The sequence below is a fragment of the Vigna unguiculata genome, chromosome 1 (genome assembly GCF_037176805.1).
Source record: "Vigna unguiculata cultivar grain cowpea cultivar isolate G323 ecotype 2 chromosome 1, ASM3717680v1, whole genome shotgun sequence".
NCBI classification, from domain to species: Eukaryota; Viridiplantae; Streptophyta; class Magnoliopsida; order Fabales; family Fabaceae; genus Vigna; species Vigna unguiculata.
Window position 1 is genome coordinate 42,728,198 of NC_140792.1, and position 6,743 is coordinate 42,734,940.

At 30.0% G+C, this 6,743-nt stretch overlaps 1 pseudogene across 5 annotated transcripts; it reads left to right on the forward strand.

The window, feature by feature from the left end:
- On the forward strand, positions 1-3,680 carry LOC114195111 (glucosamine 6-phosphate N-acetyltransferase pseudogene; annotated as a pseudogene). 5 transcript variants are annotated; one of them, XR_003606448.1, is made up of 4 exons: positions 1-226; positions 321-858; positions 3,424-3,481; positions 3,590-3,680. The product of XR_003606448.1 is annotated as a glucosamine 6-phosphate N-acetyltransferase pseudogene, transcript variant X2 (transcript). The 5 variants fall into 5 exon arrangements; XR_014995203.1 differs by lacking the exons at positions 3,424-3,481; positions 3,590-3,680 and adding exons at positions 2,111-2,180; positions 3,009-3,201; XR_003606452.2 differs by lacking the exons at positions 3,424-3,481; positions 3,590-3,680 and adding an exon at positions 3,009-3,201.
- The last annotated feature ends 3,063 nt before the right edge of the window (positions 3,681-6,743 follow it).

The window sequence follows — 6,743 nt, forward strand, 5'->3', positions numbered from 1 at the left end:
AATACCTTTCTCGTCAAAAGCACGTCAGAAAAGTGTATTTTGGAATGAAAAACGATGAAAATGATAAATATTACCACTGTGAGAGAAACGGAACGGAAAAAAAAATCAGATAGCTCAACCTGATTGGCTAAAAGAAAGAATCACGCACAATCACAAAGGCAAATGCAGATGAACGTCAATCCTCCAAAAATCAATCCAAGGAATCGTGCTTTCTTCAGAACAAAGCGTAAGAACGTGATAGGAATTTCTCCGATTGCAATTTGTTTTAATTTTAGTTTAGATTTTGCATTTCGTTTTGTGAATCGGTTTGGATCTCACAGGAGAAGATGGAAAACAGTGAGGAACAGAAGTACGGAGTTCGGAAATTAGAGATCTCAGACAAGAGCAAAGGCTTCATCGAGTTGCTGCAGCAACTCAGCGTTTGCGATTCCGTCTCTGACAGAGATTTCGAGGATCGATTTCGAGAGCTCAGTGCCGTCGGAGATGACCACGTTATCGGCGTGATTGAAGACGAGGCTTCTGGAAAGATCATTGCGACGGGGAGCGTGTTTATTGAGAAGAAATTTTTGAGAAATTGCGGCAAAGTTGGGCACATTGAGGACGTTGTTGTGGATTCAAGCGCACGTGGGAAGCATTTGGGAAAGAGAATTGTAAGCTTCCTGACGGAGCATGCTCGTTCCATTGGATGCTATAAGGTCATTCTTGATTGCAGCCTCGAGAATAAGGCGTTCTACGAGAAATGTGGCTTCCAGCACAAATCTCTTCAGATGGCTATGTATTTTGCTCACCACTAGTTTTCTACTGTCTTGGCTTCTTTGATGTTGGAGTCGACGAGCTCTGGGAGGCTAATAATGCTGGGTAATAAAGCTTGTGGACTCTATGCTTAATTCAATTACGCTTATGTTTCATGCCGTGTGATGTGCTTTTTGTTTTCTGAAACGATAAATTTGGCCGCTCAAATTGACGTGATGCTTAGTTGGATTGGGTTTGGTATTATCGGTGAATCTTACGAGGGGCTTTTTAAATTCTTCATGTTGATCTTCGTTTTAAGATTTCGATATTGCATAACCTTTTGAGAGAGATTACACGTCTAATATTTCTGATGATTTGGTTGCTACGATAATAGGTAGTCCATGATATTGTTACGCTTTCTTAGTAAATTGATAGCTCCTGTTTTAAATAGATCTCTGACGATTTCGGATTTTCTACGGCTTCGTATTGGGTTATACGTTCATTTTAAACTAATCAACTGTAGCCAACATAAAACGGGGCTGATCTTTATGACTACAATGATAAGGGTTAAGATTTGGTTATTGTTGTATTGTGATGTATTTCTTCTTGGACTATAGGTAAGGGGTTAAGACTTGGTTTTCAGTCGACTCGGTATTTCTTCTTACTGGAAAATGGTGCATCATTGATTACATCATTATTAGTTGTAGAATTAGATTATGATGTATGTTATATTCAGTTGGATTAAGCTTGATGTTGCTCTAAAGGTTTTTTATTAAAATTAGAGCTCTGCATGCAGATTCAGAACTGATATAATAGTGTCAAAATTGGAAAGGTATGGAATCATTAGGAGGAATAGTTTTTATTTGACGGATCCATGACTGTTTGTAGTTTTTACTAATTACTGCTATGCTAAGTTCTAGTCAAACAATTCTGAATATGTACATGGTCCATTGAATTTTGTTTGTTTTTCTTGATGTCACTTATGTAACAACTGCATATTTTCCTTGTTTCCTGTATTTGATGCTATTTTACATGTTGCTCTTGAATTCAATGTGTATGAATACTACTCAAATGCTATTTGCAGAGAGTTTAATATCATTATTGCATCAGAGTCATCATAGTATTTGGGATGACATAATTTTGGACACATCATAGTTTTGCTTGCACCAATCAGTATCAATTGTTTTCTTCTAGTTTTTTCACCATAATTATCAATTTTCATTTTTGACTGTGCTCTGGTTCTTTACCTTCCCCAACATAAAAGAGACAAAAAGAATACTTTTTTCCCCTATAATATCAAACCCTGTACACCTCTTAGCCTCTGAGGTTACCCATTCCCTTTTCATTTTCCTTGTATTGAGAACTCAAAATTTCTCAGGTGGCACAAGTTGGTCCTCAGTTCCAATTCTGATGTCCCTCCCCTCATAGCTAGTTTCTTTCACTTGCCGGTAAGCTCGCTTCTATCATTGACCTCTTTCTTATCAAAGGGGGATATGGTAAATAGTAATCTATTAGTCAAAATAAGGTAGCATATAACATTCGATAGATGTGATACAATGAAATGGAACACAGTATATGAGTTCTATTTCATGTTTGGTTCATTTAAAAATATTTTAGAACACACTTGAGGTTAGAAAATGTTACATTTTGGTTCTTCTGAAAATTGGAACTAAGGAGAAAAGAACAGAATAGGATGTTCCATTTTCTTTTGTTAATGCACCAAAGCCTACGTAAGGTTTTTTTTATCAGCGATACAAAATATATTAATTGGAATCATTCGGGTGTTCCAACCCATTTACAAAAACATCCGAAAAAAAAAATTCAAACACTAAGATTACAAAAAGACTTAGGAAGAAAAGAAAAAGACATACATAATCATATGATAAATCTCTAACAAAGTTGGATCTTCAACAAAAAAAAAAATTCCTGTTGTTAAATCAGTCCTTCATTTACACAGGCCATGTAAGTGTTCTTCTGCTGGTCATAATAATAATAATATTATTATTATTCGTGGATACAATCAAACAGTGTACAAATCTTGTTGATCAGGGGTTGAAGGCTCAATTAAAATATATGATGTGGTTGATATTCCATTTATGAAAATGAGTTTTGCCACTCCCATGTCTCCACTGTCTGCTATTCAAATGATTACACCTAAAATACTCATTTGCTTTGTTAATGACATAGTTTACAGAAATTATTTTAAATTCAACACAATAACATGGTAATGGCCCTAGACATTTGGTCTGTTTTGCCAAGCTTATCTTTTTTTATAGGTAAGAAGGAGAATGAAATGGCAGAGCTGGAGAAAATTTTGGAGTTGTACTTACTGACTAGCTGACACTTGGAGTTAAATATTTGTGGCATGTGCCCATTTTCTATTTTATTTTCATAATATGAATACTCACTATGTCTGACTTTTGTATATTTTTCTTTGCCTCATTTATACAATTTTGAAGGTTAATTATAGTTCATGATCTCAACTTAAAAATAGATGGGATGCCTAAGTATGGCCCTTTTTGTACTTCCGATACCATATGTGCTAGTAGAAGTATGTTAGTAGTTATAGTGTATAAACCAATTCCGGACCATCAATTTTACGGATTATAGTTTACAATCCTGTCATGATCGCTTGCTATTTAATCTGTTTAGTATTTTACCCTTGATACATAATTATATTATATTGTGCAGAAACTATATGAATGCATTCCGGTGCTAGGGCAAAGGAAGTCAGAATAATTACCAGTTTGTGAGCCTTTTTCAAGTTTTATTATATTAATGTAATTTGAAGAGAACGAGAGGGGCTGGAAGCACTTTCCATTCTTTGCACTAAATACCTTATGCTTGTCTCTTTCAGGCTTGTGCATGGTTTCATCTTCTGGTCTTTGAACCGTTGCAGAATTCTGTATTGTTTTTAAAAGATTTATCTGGAATCATTGTTATGGTAATTGCAGACTTTCTACTTGACTTTTCCTTTGAAAGTTAAGCATGGAAAATCATTGATGCTCATTAAATTTCATAACATTAACTAATTAGTGAACAGCTACCGATATTAGATTGAATGCTGCTGTTTAAGTGAAGTTAAATATATTTTGATCAAGATTCGATAGATGACTTGTTTGAGAGTTTGAGATTGACATGAAGAGATTTGGTTAATAAGATCCTAATAACGTCCTAGTCAAAACCAACTCAATTTTGACCGGATTAAGAATAAAGTAAAAATAATATATTAATGTTAATTGATTATTTAGTGAAGTTGAAATAATAGGCTTGTATAAAATTAAAAATATTTTAGTGAAGCGGAATTAAAATTATTTAGGATGATTGCAAATTGAAATTTTAAAATTACTTTGATCAAAATCTTATTAAAATCATTTTTGATCAAATTGAGTTTAAAATTATTTTTAAGAACTTGAAATAAATACTTTAAAATAGTTAACTTTCTTATATCCTAATCCTAAATTTATACAAAAAGTAGAATTATGAATTTGGATTTTTCGTTGATTTTTTTTTTCTTTGTTAGGCTTTCAAAATATAATGACGTTGTCATATTAAAAATATTTTTAATATTTTAAAATATTAAAATCAATGTATATAAAAATATTTTGAAAGTTTAAGAGACTAACAATTCCAAAAGAAACCAATAATAATCTCGAATCGTAGAATTATGTCAATTCTTTATTCAATAGAATAAAAAGTTTTAGGTAGGGATGGCAAAATTGGTCAGGCCCGTCGAATCGGCCTGCCAGCCCGTCCAAAAAAGGGCGGGTCAAGTTTGAATTTCCAACCCGCTGCAACACGGCTCGCCAACCCATTTTTTTTTTTTAATTTTTTATATTTTTTTGTTTAAAATTAAAAATAATTAAAAAATATTACTTTTTTATATTATATAAATAAATTTGTATATATAAAATAAATTTATAAACAAAATTTTAATAAAAAGTTTAAAAAAGTTTAAAAAAATTAAAAAAAGTACAAAAAAAAAAGATATGGGCCAGCCCGTCGACCCGCCAGTCCGTCCAAAAACAGGACGGGTTACAATTTTCGATCCGTTTATTGATGGCGGGTCAGTCCAGTCCAGCCTGACCCGTTTTTGGCGGGCCGAACTAGCCCGTTTTGACACCTAATCTTAGGACAATTACAATGAACTTAGTCTCTTGCTTTTGTGATTTAGAATCAAATTAAAACTCTATTATAATTTGATGCCGTTATGTTGAAGGAATAAAAGGTGAATTTATATATTTTAGAGGGAGTAAAATTGAACTTTTCTTTATTTAAAAACGAATATAGAATTTCTATTCAAAGGTAATATTCAATTTAGAGAGAGAAAAGATTGAATAATATTTCAAGATAACTTACCGTTAAAGAATATTCAATCACACCATTGAAATCTTGAATTTTCAATCATCAAATGTAATACATGTAATACATGTAATAATCATTCTTCTTCCTTTGAGATTACTTGATGCTTTTTCATTCATAACATATTCATTCTTTATTGAAAATTTGAACCAATCTAACTCTTATCCATCTTCGATAAGAATAATTTTGAACTTTTTTTTTACTTCAATTTTTTTTTTTTTACTTCTTTATAAATAATTTTGAAATTAAATGAAAGTTTAATTTTTTTTATTTAAATTAATTTAGCCTTTCATTGTCAATTTTTGAAATTTTATGGGAAGTAAATTTTTCTTTTATTTAGTTGTTGATTTTAACTTATATATTTAAATTCTTCTATATCTTTCTTATTCTAAACTATCTTGTTGCTTTCTTTCATAATTCATTTCCTGAAAATATATTTTTTTTTATGATTTTCATTATCTTTACTTTTATCAAGAAGAAATAAATTGTTGTTATATTTATAATTCTTACAATTCATTGACATAATTAATAGAAATAGTAAGACGTTGCTAAGACATTTCTTTAAAATGACGAGGAATATGACTTTGAAAAATAATGAACACGTGGTTTAAATGATATGTTTATCTTGTATTGAGATACCAGAACATGAAGTTTAATAAAAAAATATATCATTAAATATATCAAAATATTTAAAATGGACATATTATTCCATTGAAAATAAAGGATATATCAATATATGTTTTTATATTAATACTAATAATAAGGTGATTTAATGGTAAAGACTGAGAAAAAAGAGAGAGGTTGTGAGTTTAAATTTTTTTAGTAACAAAATTCAACTAAATGTTAATCTTCACCGAAATATAATTAGGTCCATTATAATGATACTAAGAATGTGTCATGTGTCATATTTTAAAATATTTTAAAAAATATGTACTTATTTGAGTATTTTAATCTTATTTCTTTTATAACTTTCAAAGTGTCTAAAAGTTGTTTTTTAGCATTATTTAGTTTTTCAAGAATATAAACTAAAATTGTCAAACTCACTCTTATATGCTTTTAACTTAAAACATTGATTCTCTCGAGATTTGTACATTTATGTTACTTTTATGCTATATGTTGTCATACTCATATTGTGTGTCTTATTATTTTTCAAATTTACCATGTAATTTGGTTTAAATAAATTGGGTGTAATCACATTTAATTATTTTTTAATAATATCAATATCAATATATTTTAAATTTTAGCAAAAGAAACAACATAACCGGTTAAAATTATTCATATACTTAATAGAAGTAATACAATTTCAAATAAATATTCACATACTTAATTTCACATTAAATAATTATGAATTTTAAGCTGAAATGGCTTTAAGAAATTTGACGTTAAATAATATATATATATATATATATATATATATATATATATATATATATATATATTTTTTCAAGTACAAATAAATGATGTGTCTAAAAAGCAAAATTATTGTAAAACAGAGTCATGTGATTGGGAGGATAAGATAAGGAAGGTCCACAATCTCAGATTTCAAGCATTCATTCATGTTGTGCCTCCCAAACTTGCTATTGTCACCTTCTTATAATTAATCCTATTTTTTAATTCATTTTCTTATAAAACAAATATTAACTTTCATA